We start from the raw sequence: 19,153 nt of genomic DNA, 5'->3' as shown, positions 1-19,153 counted from the left end.
AAAGGCTCCCTTGTCTTTGCATAAGGGAACTAATACAATTCAAAATTAGTTTGCCTGGCTGTGTAGTGTATTTCATTGTCGGAGTAGGCATACTTCAGAATTTCTCCCAAAAGCAAAAGGAATATGGTTTGTAACATAAATTCTATATAAAAATGAATATGAAGCTTGGCCATAATTAGGTCGACAATAAAAGTTAATCTCAATTACTGCTTTACTTCTAGGCTAGGAACAACATAAGTAGACTATTATCTCACCCGATACAGAGCATGCGCGGTCACTTCCAAGAACTCTTTCCACTTCATATATTTAAAAATAAAATAAAGCTGCCAGCCTCCGGGCTGTAGGCATTGAAGCGGTGAGTTTCTGAGTCGTATACAAATTCCACGCTGCCGCATAATGTGGTTGTAGGCATACAGCTGTGTACTGCTGCAGGATTGTCTTTCAAAACAAATAAAAAGATTTGTTCCATTAAAAGAAAAAAGAAATGGCTTCGAGGCCACTCATTACTTACTACTTGGTAGCTTCATTGTTGCTCCTATTTGCTGGCTCTTGGTTGGTCAGTGCTTTATGGTTTCACTTGCTCTTTGGTACTCCCTTCCGTGAAGCATGGTGGACAAAGTACTGATTGCTTGGAATCTTATCCTTCTGCGGTTGCTTGCCCTGGGATTGGAGTACTTCTTGCTCCTCTGCCTGCCCCATCTGCCTACCCACTCCTGCTATACAAAAAAAGTGCAATTCCATTTAAAGAAATCCCAACTGTATCTGATGGAGGAGCCAGCACTCGTCATCGTGGGGGTTCTCTCGTTTAAGCATAGGCTTCATCAGATCCATGGACATAACAGGGACACGTTTCTGCAGTCAAGCTGCCTTTCTCAACCTGAAACACCCAAATTGGTGCTCCTATTTAAAGAAAACAGTCACTAAAATTGAAGATGCACTGCATTTCGCCGTGATTGGGTAAAAACAAGCATGAAATTGAAAACAGGACGTAAATAATCCTACGCTGTTGCAGTTTCTTGAATAACTGATTATGCTGGGTTAGGAATGGATGGTTATCAGCCCACATGCTTGTTTTAACCCAATCACGGCGAAATCCAGTGCTTTTTCAATTTTAGTGAAGGTTTCTTTAAATAGGAAAACCAATATGGCTGGCAAACACACACTCCCTCTCCCCGCCCCTCCACGCAGCCAGCGCTGGCCGCATCACATTACTTTATTTCCTAACTTTTAGACTTTGGGCCATGCTGCACAGCTGTACAACATGCGTAAAAGAAAATTACAGAGCTGGGAGATGGTAGCTCTCCCATAGGTGGATCTATAGGCTTTATTAACGCTCGCTTTTAAACAGGGAACTTCAGATGGCAACTTTGACAAAGTAACCATTTCTATGCACATGCTAATTCAGTTGCTGCATTTAAACTGTCTTTATTAAAGAGATCGTTTAGTTGCAGAGGATGGGGCTAGGTGTACATAATCAGTGGTCTTGTAGGGTTGCTACAAAGTGATCAGTGCTCTTAAAGAACAAGATTTAGTCAGTTAAGTAATGAGTCTCACATAAATAAATATTTCCAAACCTGTACAGCGTTTAAATAAACTTTAAAAATAATTCCTGTGATCCTGCCGTATACATGTGCATGCAGAGATTGATATAGTTTTGTACTAGAAAACCAAATAACTGCCATTCCATTTAATTCTTCAGATTGTTCCACAATATTCTGAGATTAGCTAGAACCACCTAAGGCACTAAACTCCTCAAGCTTCTGATGATTTAATATGTTGTGCACAAAAGAAAAAGCACTCTTCTCCTGTGACACCAGGTCCTCCCTACTTTCAAGTTCTAGGAAATTCCACTTACATGCTGGGGTTTACTCTTGCCCTAAGCTAAGAATATTAGGACTAACTGCGACACAGCACTTTAATGTTCCATCCATGGCTGAAATAGTCAGCCAACACATGCAGGAACAAAGTTTGCAATTCTAAATCCACAGAAGAAAAACCTCTTCATTCAGATGTGCTTCACGTAGAAGAGAAGGGATTATGTACTTTCAAAACAAATTTAACATGTGGGAAGTTAGCCTGGCATATGCTGTCCACTATTCACCAGTCCAAACGACCCTTATGGATGATAGGTTTAAGACAACCTTTATTGAAAGCTATCAGAGTGGTAGCTATGGAGAGCAGCCTTCAGGCTAAGTCTTGGAGTGTAAAGCAGCTTAGTTTACCAGATTATAACCTCTTGAATGGCTAAATGAAAAGAGATCCACACAAGGTATGGGTGTGTGTGTATGTATATATATATATATATATATATATATAAAAAAATATATATGTATTTATTTCTAAACACTCACGGGAGCACCGGAGTACTAGAGTTACCTCACCCAGGGAAGCCGGGAAGCCAGGTGCATAGGTGTCTTTTGGTGTCAGGAATCGTCGTGGATTTCAATGGGGATCTGCTGCAAAGTGCTGCTGCTGGAAAGTGTCCGTTGTGATCCAAGCCTGGAGCGAGGATGAGGAGAACCTGAAAGCAGCGGGGACAGAGTCTGGGTCACTGGCCAGTGACACGATAGACGAATGCCCACCAATGTCGGGTGATTCAGGCATGAAGAGGTGAAGCTGGACTCTGCAGCCACTAGGACCAAGATGCATCGACGACCAGGAACTGGATTCGAGCTGTCCCACGAAGGACGTCAATAGCTGCGGTGTCGGTGCCCGGATTAGAACCAACAAGCCATAGCAACAGTAACCCACGCAGGAAGAGAAAAGATGCATCGGTGCAGACAAGCAAGGACCGAGGGCCTCACCAAGTGGTAGAGAGTCAGGGCACATCTGGCGCAACCAGGGAAGCCCAAGGAAAGTCACAGTTGCCTTCTCAGGGACCAACACGCCAACGGACCAGCGATCGCGAAGGTACCTAGAGCAAAAATGCAAAGGGCCGACTCACGGAACACTCGTGGAGGTAGGCCAGCAATCTTCAGTGGAAAAGGTGCTCGGGGTCAGGGATATGAGTAACCCAATGCACAGCCTCAAGGGACGGCGAGAAGCTGATGCACTTGCAAATGTGCACGTGTCCAGGGGTTCCGGTTCCACGGTTCTCACGAGGGCTGCGTGTCTCAGCTTTGCTGGGGACTCAGGTCGGCCTCAGAGAAGTCTTGAAATCCACCTCCTGGGCTGCAATTACTTCGGAGTCCGTCAGGAGCTTCAGACATGCAGACCGGTCAGATGCGTCTTTGGTGCCTGCCAAGCAGGGGAGTAACTCCTTTACTCCAAGGGAGATTCTTCAGTCATCCAGCGTCGGGCAGATCGTCATCCAGGTGTAATCTAAAGTCCTGTAGTCAGGTGTTCCTTTCTTATACCAAAGAAAGGGGTTGGACATACTCTGGGGACCCACCTATGCGAGGGTTTGGAAAGAGGGGTGGCTACACTAATTTCCTTTGTTCAGTTTCGTGCCAGAGCAGGGGCTGGTAGCCACTCCAACCGGTTTGAATTGGGCTATGCACAGGGACACCAAATGTGCCCCCCATGCAGACTTCAAAGCACTCTTGGAGTGCTCCCACCCAGCCCCAATACACTAAAGCTTGTCTGGGAGGTGGTGACACCTCCTGTGACAGGAAACCTATAAACAGGCCTCCCCTGCTGGAGATTCGTCCAGCAGCAGGAGGCCAGACTCAGGTCTGTAGCTGCAGCATCTATTTTGTGATGCCAGGGCTCTTTAAACTGGCACCGAGTATACCGGTGTGTACAGGTCTCTCCCTCTAGAAGTGAGAAATTCTACCCCCGACACCAGAACTGGCAGGGGGTATGATTCCAAAGTGTTTGACACCAAACACGACACAATTCCGTGCAGCCATTCCAAAGTTAGCATTTACTGCAACGTTATAATGCACTTAAGAATATATGGTCTGCTTGCATCACAGAACAGCCCCAGAGAATAGGTTCTGAAGGCTGCAGAGGGGCCCTGCTCATGTATGGACACCCTCTCACACAAAACCCAGACCCCCTGCCTTCAGGATTGATAAGGCCTGCCATAGGGGTGACTGATAGGTTTATATGTAGAGTGATTTAAGGTGGATATACGTAACCTATATCCAAGTAAGGGGTGCATGCACCCAGACTGCAGTAGCAGTCCTGTGATGTCATTTTGGAAGGCTTCCCAGGGGTGACAGAATACATGCTGCAGCCCCTGGTAGGCCTCTGGAGTACCTATGCCCCTAGTACCTGGTGTACCATATAATAGGGACTCACAAGGGTACCCCAGTAACAAAACTGGAGTGTACCTAAAGTACATGGAATCATTTTAGAGAAGAAGCAGCTAGGCTGGGGTCCTGGATAGCAGGGCCCCAGCCAGACTAAAGTCGAAAAACACCAGCAAAATGTGGGTGAACATAAGAAGCAGATCCTACTCGCCTACACAACACCAAAAGGAAATGCCACTAATGCAAGATTTGGGCAGGTCAGTTGAATAGAAGAATCTTTGTGGACTTTTTGAGGAGCTGAAAAAAAGGATGGTGCGGTCCATAATTCACGTTTGTGCTGTCACCCAACCACAGACTATATTCGTGAATTGCAAGCTGTGTTTCAATAATTGTGTTCTAATCTACATTACAATGGTAGAAGTAGTCTTTGCAGCATCATCACAGAACTCCATCAAAACTTAGGTCACCCTAAAAGTGAGACTGGAGTATCTCAACAAAAGGAATAGAATGTAAATGTTCTGTTTCAAACACCTTTGTATCCGAGAAAACATCCAGTTTGTAGATCTGCATCTTCTGGATTGCGAGGAAAGAGATGGAAGCACATTTCTGGTGATACACAATGCCTTCATAAGACCACAGGAGGCCTTCATTCTCATTCATAATTTGGGGTTAATGTCTTTGGATAGTGGAAATCCACAGTATCGTGAGCGATGGGATATGTAACGTTTAACAGCATTTTACCTCTGAGGTTATGACCTAAGTTGAAAAAGAAAGCAGAAAAGTTAAAATATTAAGCACCAACATTGCAGATCATCAAGAAATAATGAACACAATAGAATTGCAAAATCAATATGAAAGAACGCTTATTTTCCGAGGTTAAGCGGTTCAGACCAAACTAATTTGTGCTACCAACCCAACAGTAATTAGAATCTGGAGCTAACAAGGAAAGACCTGGTTAAGAGAATGAGGTCGTAGTATATAATGCTGTGCGCTTAGAGTGCTGAAGGTATTCACATAAGAATAGCCAGAGGCCACACAGATACTTTGGAAGGTGCTAACCTGGGACACGGGGGTGAATTAGGCAGAGGAGCTAAGGAGATTAACTGTGAAATAGAACCATGTCTGACTAGTTCGATGGTTAGCAAGATCTAGATTCTCCCAATTTACTTAAGTAGATTTCTCAGATAGGACTGGAGGCAGAGCTCTAATGTAATCAGCATCCTTATATTGAATGGTGAGCATTCCCCCAAATGAGCAGTAGTCAATACCACACTTACATTGGAAGAGGATGACTTTAAGAGGGCTTTGCAAAGCTAGGACTACGGACTAGCAGATTAGTACACTGGTAATGGAAATAAACCTTTCTATTGAGTACCATTAATGCTTGAGGACAGTGAATGAGTTACATGTGATGTGAGTAATGCAACTGCTGCAATGAATCAAAAGTGAAAATCGTTTCCTGGACTCAGAATCAGACACTTAGGGCCATATGTATCGCAAAGGCCAAATTCGCAGAATTTCGGCCTTTGCGAATTCTAATTTGCTAAATGGAATTTATGAAACATTTTACGAGCAAAATAAGGAATCGCAAAATTTGCCATTCCTTATTTTGCGATTGCACTTAAGGATTCGCAAATTGTGCGATTCCTTAAATGCAATGTATCAAATAAAAATGAATGCAAAAATGCCCATAAGGATTCGCAAATTACCACCAACTTCTAGTTGGTGGTATGTTGCGAATTCTTTTGAAAAAGCAATTTATTTAAAATCCAAAGGTGGCATATGACGGTTATACATGCCCTTAGGTAATGTATGTGCGACATATGCCCACACATGTCATTTTCAGGGGTGCAGCAGGGTGTTCTTGTGACACCCCTGCACCCTTGAAAATATTCCTAAATTGCGATTAGCAAATTGCTAATCGCAAATTTACCCTTCATTCCTATGGGCCACCTGGCCCATAGAAATGAATGGGAAATTTGCGATTAGCAATTTGCCAATCACAATTTAGGAATGTTAAGGAATCGCTAAAAAGAAGCGATTTCCTACATACATACCGTTTTGCGATTTCTAAATAGTGATTCCTTAAAAATCACTATTTAGAAATCGCAAATGGTGAGGATGATATGGCCCATAGTCTCTAAAAACATACAACTCCAACTTGTGATTTAGTTCAATAGGATACTCATTGTACAAAAAGCTTCAAACATTGGATGTAGAAAACATCTCTGGGCTGTAGCAATAGAAACAAGGCTTGAAAAATCCACTCGCTATGGCGAGCCAGATTTAATTGTGACAAACTATTTTAGTGCCTACTTGCCCGTTCTGGTGAGTGGAAAACAGATGTTCAACTTGCTCACAAAGTGAATGAGCAATAAAGATGCCTTTAAAATGTTATCTGGGGCATGGCCAAGATGGTGGGAAGCTAGGACACTTTCCGTGATCGCTCCGAGCTGCCACAGACATCAGCCATTATCAGAGCCCACCGGCTCTCTCCACTTCGCCATCTGGGAGTGCTGTGGGCTGCCGACGGCACGGGGCATCTGCCGGAGTCCGCAGGAGCAGAGAAGACAACCGGCAGTGCAGCAAGAGGACTTCCAGGTGGAGCGGGCGGCACTTTGGCCCGGGAGCGGAATTCAGCCTGGTCTTTGTTCGGGGGTCAAACCCGCAACGCGCTGCAGACTGAAGGTGGGGCAGGGGGGGGAGCCATCTAGACATCTGGCTTTGGTGGAGGAGGGCCCCCCCCCCTCCTTCGTTACTGTGAGCCTGGCGAGGATTTTTGTAAAGTTGACTGACAATCGCGCTGTACAAAGCATGTGAAATGAAAGGCTGTAGTATTTTAGACTCTTAAAACTACACTGAAATAGTTAAGTGAACTGTTCAAACATATCAAATATAAATTTCACTAGTTAGACATTTTTGTAATATTGGTTAAAAAAAAGTTTTATAGGATCAAAATAAATCAGAACACTTTACTTGGTGATGTGCTCATTTTTTAAATATTTTAGTTGACACCCAATTTCCAGACATTGTTTGTGCGTTATAATTTTATCAGTCAAACTACGTTAGCGGGAAAGTCTTGTGGCTATTTAAGTTGAAAACGTGCACTACCACATCAGGCTTTAGTAATATATTTATGAAAAGTGAGCTTTTAAAACGAACTGGAAAATATTCCTGCTCTCACCGAGATGACAATACTATTAGTGAAGTGAGAGACAGACCAGGAATCATGTGTACCTTATAGGTGGGCTCAATTCCGATTATACAAGAAGCAAACATTTACTCTAATAAGTAAAGAGTTATTACAACAGCAGAAATAGTGAACTTGCGTATTTGAAGGTGATCTCTTACGTGATAATGAAGAAAAAGGCGTCTCCATAAGGCAAAATATTTGACTAGGATCACACAATTTGAGACTAGTTAAGGGGTGCAGTACATTACAGTTCGGTCGAGAAGATTTAAGTTAGACCTGCAGGTCTAGTAACATGTTTAAGATTTCTCAAGCCCTGTGAAACCTCTAACCAGCCGATACTTTCACATTGTAAGGTCACACTGTTCTGCACTCATCTCATCAAGTAATTTTAAGATTAAAAAGAAACTACTTTGTTTGTAATCTAGAGATATGTTCTATTGATGCAATTACTTTAAGACATAGTTATGCATTTTACTATTGCTGATAATGAATTTAGGGTTACATTTTCAAGTCAACTAAGCACACCGAACAACATATAGGGTTGTATTCGCATTGGGAGATGTACAGCCATCTGTATCTCACATTTGTTTACAAGTAGAGAGCTGCAGAAGGGGGTGGAACATGCTTCTAAGTGAAGGATCCACTGCCAAAACCAATTGACAGTGACGCAAGTGGCACAATTCCCTACTTTATTGGCAGTCTACTAAACTCCTTTAGCTTTCCCCGTACAATTTCCACGGCATGGGCAAGAATACTAGGCGGCAAGAATACTATACAGCAAGAACTCAGGTGAGTGTAATGACTTTTAAGGTGGTCAACCAAACCACTTTGGTCATCACTATGCAGTTTGAATAGGAGGTCGGGAACTTTCTAGACAACCATTTATCTGAAAAAAGGATCCAAGCGCAGATAATAGAAAGAAATAGTGCAACTTACCTCAGGTTGAAATTCATAGTCCTTATATCGTAATTCAGATTAAATGGTTTGAGAGTGCAATCGCTGGTAGCCTAGGTAGAACATTCTGTTGGCAACTCAGTCATCCACTGCATTAGCTGGACAAAGCGGTCGAGCCTCAGCTGGCATAGGCTGTATTTATTGGTAACAACCATTGCAGGTCTGGATGAAGTGTAAATGTTGTTAGGTAGTGTTGAGCTGTTGCTAGAGATGCTGTATTTTGAAACTCTACCCAAGGACAAAATAAACACATTTTTGTGATTTCACAAATTTTCATTGGCAGTTTCCAAAAACAGAACAAAGGTATACAAAAAGACATACAATAAGAGCGTATAGGCGACACATCTAAGTTGAAACGATATGGCAGTGTAAATAATAAAACAGGAAATATGACATCATCTTAGATCTGGATAGATTGAATAGCTGAGGAAAATAGAAATAATACAGAAACAAAAAAAGTATGCAGTATTAAGTGAAGGCAAAATGATAACCGACATTTGTTACATGACTAGCATCTACACCGAAGTGTTGGGTGTTGATACACAGATTGCAACCCTCCCTGGGCAAGGTTAACCAAAGCTGACAAGAGGCTATTGAATAAGAGTGGAGGTGGGCAGACATAGTCCCCATAATCCTAATGGGCGGAGGGTGTATGTTAGGGAGTCATGGGGGTTTATGAGAGTCGAAGTAATTGTCAAGGGACGTCCATGTGTCAACGCGGGGGTCGCCATGGGGTGTTATGGAGTGAGATGTTGTCAGCACCTCTCAAGTATGTGATCCAGTTAAGCCAGCCTTTAAAGGAGGCCTTGCTGGTGTCTTTCCAGTTATTTAGTATTATTTTCACTCCAGCTGTGAAAATGAGGTCAAGTAAGGCTCTGTCATCCTCTGACAGCGAAACAGCTCTGGTAAAGCCAATCACTAAAGTAGAGAATTCTCTGGTAGGGGAGAAGGAGAAAATCCTTGTGATGAAAGTAAATATATTGTCCCAGAATGTCTTAACACGTGGGCAGCTTAGTATTAGATGTTCTAGGTCGCCATCCTTCTCATTTCAATTCCAGCATGTGGCGTTGTCCCGAATGTTATGTGAAAAGAGACGCGCTGGTGTCCAGAAGGCTTTGTGGAGAAGCCAAACTTTTGTCTGGGAAAGAGTAGGGCTTATCTTTTGTCTTGTGGCTGATTCCCATGTTTTGGACCACTCTCCTTCTGAGTTTGGCAATGAGGAGTAGGCTTCCCAAAATTGTCGGAGCTCTTTAGTGAGGTTAGAGTGCTGTGGGCGAAGCATTTTATAGAGTCTGGAGACCTGGTGTCCCAACTTATTAAGGGAGGCTAAATAGCTTGGGAGGGAAGAAGGTTTTTTGGACAGTTTTGCTTTAGTGATTGCCGTTTTAATATTCAAAAAGTTATAGAACTCTGTGGCTACTAGACCATATTTGGTTTGGATTTCTTTAAAGGAGAGCGGGTAGCTATTACAGAACAGTTGGTAAGGGAAGAATAGCCCTTTGTTGATCCAAGTCTCGTTAAGAGGTATCCCCTTGTATTTTATTGATTGGTTGTAATGTAATGCGTTTTTATATAGCGCTACTATCGCCCTACGGGCATCCTGGCGCTCAGACAAAGATGTAACAGCTATAACTGCGGCTCAAGGTTGATAACGGATAGGCTAGCTCCTAGGAAACAGTAAGGTCTTCAAGCCCTTTCTGAAGTCCAGCAGGCAGTCGGCTACCCTAAGATTCTGTGGCAGCCCGTTCCATAGTTGTCCAGCTGCCACACTAAAGGCCCTGCCACCCATTATGGACCGTTTAAATCTGGGAACCAAAATTAGGCCGGTGTTTGCGGACCGTAGAGGTCTAGTGGGCTCATACCAATTAAATTTATTCTGCATAGGTAGTGGTCCATGTCCATGAAACGCCCTAAAAACGATGCATAGTGACTTAAAGCTAATTAGTTCTTTTATTGGTAACCAATGGAGATTCCCTCAGTGCCAAAGTTGTGGAGGAGCTCCATGGTCTATTCAAAGCCACCTTAGCTGCTGCAGACTGCACACTTTGCAGTCCTTGAATAATATACTGAGGTGTCCCCAAATACAGGGAATTGCAGTAATCCAACCTGCTTAACACTATACTCCTCCCTACCATGGCTCGAGAGTCATCTGGTAGTAACGGGAGAGTCTTTCGCAGCATACGGATTAGCGCAAAGCAGACTTGAATGGTTTTATTAGCCTGCAACACCATTTGAAGATTGGCGTCCATTTGCACTCCGAGGTTTCGTACGGTACTAGCCGGGCTTAGAGAGTCTTCCTCTGGAGTGAGCCTGAACTCAGTCGTAGGGTACTTTGGAATTTTTGCAACTGAACAGTACATCACCTCCGTTCAGTTGAAGTGAGTTAGTCCTAAGCCAGCCATTTTCCTCATGCACTCCTGGAAAGCCTCTAGCGATGTCTCCTGCTTGCCCTCAAGGGGAAAAAACAAAAAAAAAATCAGTTGAGTATCATCCGCGTAATTTATGACGCTGATACCAAAAGGACTTAATGATGGACAGCAAGGGTTTCAAATACATGTTAAATAGAATGGGACTAACTGATGATCCCTGTGGGACTCCATAATGGACGGGGGGAAACTTATGTTAACTGTCCTAGGGTCACCGTCTGTTGGCGATCCAGGAGGTACGATTGCAACCATTCAAAAGCTCTTCCTCTCACTCCGTTGTTCCAGTCTTTGCAGCAGCACGGTATGACTCACAGTATAGAAAGCCGCCGATATGTCTAGAAGGACGAGAATCGACCCGTCCCCTCTGTCGGCGTGCAGTCGAAGACTGGCCATCACTGTGGTCAATGCACTCCGTTGTTCCAGTCTTTGCAGCAGCACGGTATGACTCACAGTATCGAAAGCCGCCGATATGTCTAGGACGAGAATCGACCCGTCCCCTCTGTCGGCGTGCAGTCGAAGACTGCCCATCACTGTGGTCAATGCAGTTTCGGTACCATGCGCTGGTCGAAAACCAAACTGGAATGCATCCAACAGCTGGTTATCCTCAAGATGTTTTGATAGGGTTCTGCTAACTGTCTTTTCCAGAATCTTTATTGGAAAGAGGAGGAGAGAAATTGGCTGGTAGTGTGGAGTGCAGCAATGTTTTTTTTTTTAGCAGCGGAGAAACCATTGCTTGCTTCCATACAGCTGGAACCAACCTTCTTCCAGAGACTGATTGCAAATTTTATGAAGCTGTGGAAACAGAATTTTACCAAATTGTTTCCAATTTCTGTGGGGAACAGGGTCTAATGGGGAGCCGGAGGTGATGCTATGAGCCATGCTAGCAAAAAAATCCTCCGTAAATAATTGAAACGAAGTTAGCAAAGAGTTGTCGCTTAGCTCAATCCTTGGCTCCCCCAATTCAGTATCTATAGGCTGGGTGTTATGGGAAACTAAGTTCCCAACAATGTTATTAATCTTCTCCTGGAAATAACATGCAATATCATCACAAAGCTGTTGTGAGGCAGTTATCTTATTACATTGACTAGGGGGCAGAGTGATATCCTTAAAAATCTTAAAAAGAGTTTGTGCTATTCGTAGAGTTCAGAATTGTGGTAGCAAAGTTCGCTTTTGCTTTAGCAATGGCTGTTTTATAATTAATTTGGATTAGCTTGAAGTGTTTTTATCTGAATCTTCATACGGTCTTCTCCAATTCCTTTCTGCGAAGGAGACGGAGTTCCTTTAGGTCCGCATTAAACCAGGGGGCTGAGAGCTTTTCCTTATTTTTAATTTTACCCTTTGGTAGTAGGCGGTCTAGATTCCTAACCATGGTGCTACAGTACTTTTGATAGCTCTCCTCCACAGACTCAATGGAGGAGGTCGAATGATCATGCTCTTCAACCAGAGCTTGCGCCATATTATTGTTCAATCTGGCCCACTTCCTATCTAGTCTATATGTGTTCGCAGCCTTTTCTCCTTCCTGTGGAGCACCTATACTAGTAGTAAAAAGGACGAGATAATGATCAGTCCATATTTGGGGTAGGATGTCTTGTATTGATGTTCCAGCTTCATTGGCAAATACTAAGTCTAATATATGCCCCCCCTTGATGAGTGCTCTGATGTACCAACTGTTGCATATTCAAATTCGCACAGGTCTGTTGTAAGTCTCTCTGGTGTTTCCCCAAATTTCCATTCTCCCAGAGATTAAAGTCCCCCAGTATAATTAATCTAGCATGAGTCAGGGCAAGATTCGTAATAGTCTCATAAAAATGCTGATAGTGTGTAGCTTGTCCCGGAGGCCTATAACACACTACTCCTGAGAATAAATTTCCCTTAGTTCCCTGTATAGTGAATCCCAAAAGTTCGATTCCTCTAATTTCATCTAGAACTAAGGGAATACAATTCCATTTCTCCTTGAAGATCATCCCCACACTTCCACCTCTGCCCGTCAGTCTGGGGTTATGCAATGATTTATAACCAGGTGGACACGCCAGGCCTAGTTCAAATGAGGAATTATCATTGGTCCAAGTTTCTGTAAAAAACATCATGTCGAGATCTAAATCTTCTACCACACAAGATCTCAGAGTAGTGTTTAATAAGTGATCTGCAGTTAATTAGGCCACAGCTTTAATGCTTGCCGTTAACATATTCAGCGGCGTAATCTCCCGGTTGTCTATGGCCAGCAACTCTTCCCGAGAGTAGGGTATCCGCCGTTGGTGAGATGTAGTTCCCCCAAGTACTGGAATTTTGGGCAGCGTGACCGGCCCTAGGCGCGGTCAGATCGCGGACGGGCGCAGACGGGCTTGCCTCTGGCGCACCCGCTGCGCGCTTGCATTGGCTGTTTTAAATAGGCAGTCTAGTGCAGCTCGTCAGCAACTAGACTGTCAACCAAGATGGCTGTCAAAACTACCCTCTCTATGGCCCTGAGATCACAGGTGATAGTCCGCAAAGCAGCGTGTGGTTTTAGATTTTTATTGTGCAAGTAAGTGGCATTATTTACAATAAAAACATAATCCCCTAAATACAATTTTATTTAAAAGTATAGCTGGCGCGGACCCTGTGCTATTCACAGCGCGATTATTTGATGCTTTTTCGATCCAACCGCAGCAAAAATGCTTCCGTCCGCGCACTTACAGCTCAAGTATTCTGTACCTTCTTCGTCTAGTGTCATAGTGACTCCTATTCGGAGCAACTTATATGGTTAGAGAGGAGCAAGTCTTGTATTTTTAAAAATGGATGTTGAGCAACTGGGCGTATTCGTTTAAGCCGTGAGGATGGAAGCTGGGGCAAGGTTTTTAATAAGGGCCCTCTAGACAGTAAGCCAGACAAGAACGTAATCAGCTGGTGGTGTCAGCCAGTAAGAGCCTTGCTTGGCAAGGAAAGCCGTCTGTTATAATTTGAAAATCGCTAAATTAATTCCACCAATGGATTTACCCAGGCGTCATTTTTTTAGGCTAATCTTAGCCTTTTTCTCGTTCCACAGGAATTTAGAGAGAAGATTGTCCAATTTATGGTGGAAGTCATTGGATAAGGTGAGAGGGAGCATCATAATGAGATAATGGACTAAGGGAGAGATCATTTTAATGGTCTTGGCTCTTCCCCACCAAGTTATAAAGCGGGGGGACCAGCCATCTAATTGAGCTTTAATTTTGTTTAGGGTGATCGATTCATTGTGTTGAAGAGTTTCAAGAAGAGAGAGATGCCAAATTCGATTCCCAGGTATTAAATAAAGCCAGTTTGCCATGTAAGGCATGATGAGCCTAGCATATCCCCGATACCAAGAATGTTCAGGGGGGTTTACTTCAGACTTGTCACGATTTAATTTGCAGCCCGAGTAGAGTGAGTATCCGTCAATGGTATTCATGAGAGCTTCTATAGATGTCTCTGGCAATTAAAATGTAGTCAGCATAAGCAGCTAGTTTCACCTGTGGGTCACCAAAGCCCACTCCCGCTATATCTTTATCCTGTTTTATATCTAATAGAAGAGGTTCAAGGGCTAGGAGAAACAGGGCCTGGGAGAGAGGGTACCCTGTCTGGTACCCTGTAGGCAGAATGAGTCTGAAAGGGTACCATTGATGGCGATTCTGGCAGACGGCGAAGAGTAAAGGGTCATTACCATGGTGATGTAGGAGTTCCCTAGATTAAAGGCTGACAGACTGATGAAGGACCACGAGACCATATCAAATGCTTTTTCAGCGTCAAGGGTTATGGCCACCATTGGGGAGGGTGTAATTTTGGCTCTCTAGGATATGGCAGAGTAGTGGATTGTCGTTGGATAAACGGTGTTTAAAAAAACCCCACCTGGGAATCACTGATTAATTTGGGAAGAATGGCATTTAGTCTGCTCACTAAAATTTTTCCATAGATTTTGCAGTCCAGATTTAGGAGTGAGATGGGGCGGTAGTTTTTAGTTAGGAGGGGATCTTTACCTTCCTTCGGGATAACGATTATGGTGGCTTCACCCATGGATTCCGAAACTCTGCCAGAAGAGTCTATCGAATTGACGAGCTTTTGTAAAATGGGGTTAGTGACTCATCAAATGCTTTATAGAAAGTCGCGGAGTACCCATCTGGGCCCGGAGCTTTGTTGATTTTAAGTGATTTAATAGGACAGGCATTCAGTGTCTTTAATGGGGGAACCTAATGTAGTATTCTCGTCTTCAGTGAGTTTGGGTAGATTTAAGGCATCAAGTTGGCCTAACGGCTAGGGCGCTCGACCTCGGACACAGACCTGGGGATCTGGGTTCGAGTCTCGGTAACAACGCCAAAAATCTCCTGTGATTCTGGGCAAATCACTTAATCTCCCCGTGCCTAAAATGAATGTGTGTCCTCATGTAACGTAACTGGTGCTATGTAAAGTGCTCCGATACCTGATTTAGTTCGCGCTATATAAAACTCTGCAAAAAAAAAAAAATGTTAGTGCAAGCTGCCGGGTCAAATTACATCTTATTCCTGTAGAGGTCTTCGTAAAAGGACTTGAGTGTCAACGATTTTCCCCTGCTTGGTATGTGTGATATTAGTAGAGTTCTTGATTGAGGTTATGGTAAGCAATTTCTGCTTATGTTTGAGGTAGGAAGCAAGGAGTTTCCCAGCTCCATTCCCCTCGCAAAGCTTCAGGGCTTTTAACTTATTGACCCAGACACCAGCTAGTCTGCTTACGATGGTGTTCTATTCATATTTCTTACTGATCAATTGCTCTAAAGCAAGTTTGTTGGCTAAGTCAGTAGAATGGATGATTTCTTGGGCTTTGATGTCTTTTTCGAGTCTGTCGAGATCTAGATTTAGTTTTTTATTGGTTCTAGCTCCGATGCCAATGATAATCCCTCTAATTGTGGCTTTTAGCGCGTCCCAGACTGTGGAGGTGAGCATTTCAGGAGAGTCATTAAGTGAGATGTATTCACTTATGGCGTTTTCTATTAACTGTTTGTTTGCGGGATCAGATAGGATTTAGTCTTTAAAGCACCAGCGTTTTGGGGGGTAAGATCGAGTGGAAACCCGCAAGCTTCACGCTAATGCAAGCATGGTCGGAAATCAACTTCAGAGCAATGTCTGTTTCCTCAATGAGGTGAGTGAAAGGCGTGGAGATTAGGATATAGTCAATTCTGGAGTACGAGTTGTGTGGGGCAGAGTAAAAGGTGTAGTCATTCCCGTCAGGGTGTTGAAGCCGCCAGGAGTCTTTTAATAGGAATTTATTGCATAGACGTGCGAGTGATTCGTGGGAGTGAGAAGGCTGGAATGAGCATTTTGAATGTCGGTCTAATAAAGGGTGCATGGGAAGATTGAAATCTTCACCTACAACTAGGAGCTCATCCTGTGGAATGTTATCTATCTCTTGGGAGACTGATTCCCAAAAGTCAGGTGTATCAGAGTTGGGGCCGTAAATATTCACCACATGGATTGGGTCATCATCCCTCAGCAGGTGGGTAATCAATAGTCTACCGTCCGCGTCATGTGTATGTGCGGTGACCGACAACTTAGATTAGAGTGATCACACCTCCCTTCTTGTGATTCGCCGAGGAACTGAGAATGTGGGAAATCCAATTAAGGTTAATAAAGCGTGTGTCCTCCTCTGATAGCTTAGTCTCTTGGAGCAGGATGACATCCCTTTTGGACTTAGAGAGGTACTCGAAGACCTTCCGTCTTTTCACAGGGTGATTGAGACCCTGGACATTCAATGAGACTACAGTGAGATTCTCGGCTAGGGAATTAGTCATAGCCATCTAATCTATTATTTTCGCTACACGAGTCAGTCAATTCAAGCCAATTGAAGTCTAGTGTGGGAATACTATTTGGATGTTTCGTGGTACAGCACTAGTGAGTAGACATATGGAAGTGTACGATCTGCGCAGTAGCGTAGATGAGACAGCCTTCACGACAAAAAAGAAACAGGAAACAAAGCAAATGGAAACGACCGATGAGATTAGCAACCTCAATTTTGACCCCTCCCTACCCCATCTTCCCCCACCCCATCCCTTCCCGTCCCGTCCCTTCCCTCCCCCCCTGGAAGAAAATTAGAGTGTGCGACGGCAGTACCGTCACTTAGCAGAACAGAGGATTTAACTGGGATATTTGAACTTCAGGCTAGACAGGTTATATGGGAGCCCATAATAGACCCTAAACAGGTAATTATTAGCCTAGGTATTAACTAATCAACAAGTGAATTATAGAGCGGCATGGTGGCTATAACAGAACAGTGCAGGCCGACAACAATTGTGAATGCAGCTGGCACAGTTATCAAAAGTGCTCTGCATAACCAGAGGTATACAAAATACTAATGAAAGCCCTACTGGATAAGAGAGTGCACAGTAGAAGCTAAACTTAAATGATAATCGTGGCGGCTTAATCGACAGGAAGAGAGAACAGACAAAGCATTATAAACAATATAGCTAACAAGATCTATATACACAAGACTGTATATGGTGGGCAGGAAGCCGGAGATTCAGGTATTTGGAGTGTCCTATGAATCCGTTCTCTTGTTGGATGAGCCACGTGACCGGTCCATATTCTGTGTCGGGCAGTCTTTTGTGGCGTGCTAGATCGCGGGGGTCCGAGAAGAAAAACATGTTTGCCATTTTCAGTCATTTTGAATCTGGAAGGACCAGCAAAGGAGAACAGGATGTTTTTCGCTTTCAGTTTGTCTCTCAACCGGAGGAATCCTTTTCGTATTTCCACAGTTTCTTCGGAGAAATCCTGGGTAAATATTATTCTTTGGCCCTACCATGAGATCTGGTGATTCTTCCTTGCGAACTGCAGTATGGATTTGACGTGTTGGTATCTAAGCGGCTTGCAAATCAGAGGGCGGGGGCCCTTCTTACCCTGGGCATTGAAGGTAGGGATTCTATGTGCTCTGCTCAGATCAAAGCCATGCTGGAATATTATCCCTGTGATCATGAGAATCCATGCTTCTAGGAATGCCACACATGAGCCAGCGTCTGTTTCGGAATCCTCTGGTACGCCAAAGATACGACTGTTCCCTCTCCTGTTGCGGTCTTCCAACTCGGCATTTTGTCTTATAAGGTAGTCTGTGGTACTCTGAAGGCGCTGGATTATTTTTGAAGATTGTGAGGTTTTGTCCTCCACCTCACTCAAGCGTTGCTCTGACTCAACGAGGCTTTTATTCATGGTACTCATGTCCGCCCTGATCACCGTGAGCTCCAGTTGCATGGAATCTGTGTTGCATTTTGTGGACTTCAGCCAGTTTTTTGAGCATCATATCCATAGTGGCTGATATCAGCTCTCGCTTTGATGGGGGATTCTGACAATGTAGGCTCCTGCCCCACTTTTTTGGTGTTGTTTCGGTCTTCCCTTTGTCATTGTTAGACAGGTCAAGTAAATTTGTAATAGATCAGGTGAGGAGGACCCTGCAGCCAACGAGACTCTCCCTCTGAACACGTTAACACTATAGTGGCGTGGCCACACGTCTTCCAGAGTTTAGGTTGAGGACAAACTCGAGGGTACCAGCTACGAGGAACCCACATCAGCCAGTGAACTTGATATTCGATAATTGGCTGTATTAAGCAGGCAGGCTGTAGGCAGCGTGGAGTACCTCACATTGGGGAGTGTTAGGTTGAAAGCCGCAGTAGGGCAGGCAGGTAGGTAGGTAGGTAGGTTGTTCGGTTATCTTCTTGTTGTGAGTCAGGTAGGTTTGTTAGCTAGTTTAGAAATCATTTAGGTGATCGTCACTGCGAAAAGGACCAATTTGCTTCTCTCTTCCTCCCGGTGAGCTTTACAGGGCTTGGATCAAAGTGTTCCATGTGTTGCCACTGGTTCTGGTATTACGCGCCGATTAGGTACGGCGGGACAGGTCGGCCACTTCAAGGCACGCTGCCATTTTAAGGTGCTGATAAGTGATGAGGACTATGGTGTAAGCTGGCCAGTTGGAGTATGTCACTCTTAATGGATATTAAGACACAGCAGAGATGACTTGTAGGGCACAACAGAGTATTGCAGATACAGCCAAGATGCAACAGGGGTGGCACTTGTTAACATGAGAGCCAGACCAAGGTGCACATCGCTATGGTTAGGAGAGAGTCAGCAGTGCAATGCCATTTTAATAACGCAGGAGCAAAGTTCTGTGTGGGAGGCTCTGGGTACAAAGTATGTCCAGGGATGGCTTACTGGTTGTCACCTCTTCTGTTCCAAACAGAATTCAATGACAAGATACTTCTCATAAGAAAAGCAGGGGGAACAAAAAGACTTGGCGGAGGCAAACCCTTATTTTTTACCCAATAGGGGAGATAAACACATTGGATCAGAAAGTGTGTGTGTGAGCACCAAAATAGAGTTACAGTACAAACAGCAGAGCAAAGGGAACACAAAGGATGCATGCAGCACAGCTGTGTTTAA

The 19,153-nt window shown here is 44.0% G+C and overlaps 1 long non-coding RNA gene across 1 annotated transcript in view; it reads right to left on the bottom strand.

Moving 5' to 3' along the window:
- Window positions 1–1,400: 1,400 nt before the first annotated feature.
- Window positions 1,401–19,153, bottom strand: part of LOC144822580 (uncharacterized) — a 33,252-nt gene continuing 15,499 nt past the window's right edge. The window contains exons 2-3 of the long non-coding RNA XR_013608642.1: window positions 8,326–8,571; window positions 1,401–4,952 (exon numbers count right to left, since the gene is read on the bottom strand). This is a non-coding gene — a long non-coding RNA (uncharacterized LOC144822580). The remainder of the gene's footprint in view (window positions 4,953–8,325; window positions 8,572–19,153) is intronic.

This window comes from Lissotriton helveticus, chromosome 3_1, assembly GCF_964261635.1.
Source record: "Lissotriton helveticus chromosome 3_1, aLisHel1.1, whole genome shotgun sequence".
Lineage (NCBI taxonomy): Eukaryota > Metazoa > Chordata > Amphibia > Caudata > Salamandridae > Lissotriton > Lissotriton helveticus.
Note: the sequence above shows the minus strand (reverse complement) of the source record. Positions and strands in the feature narration are given on the sequence as shown.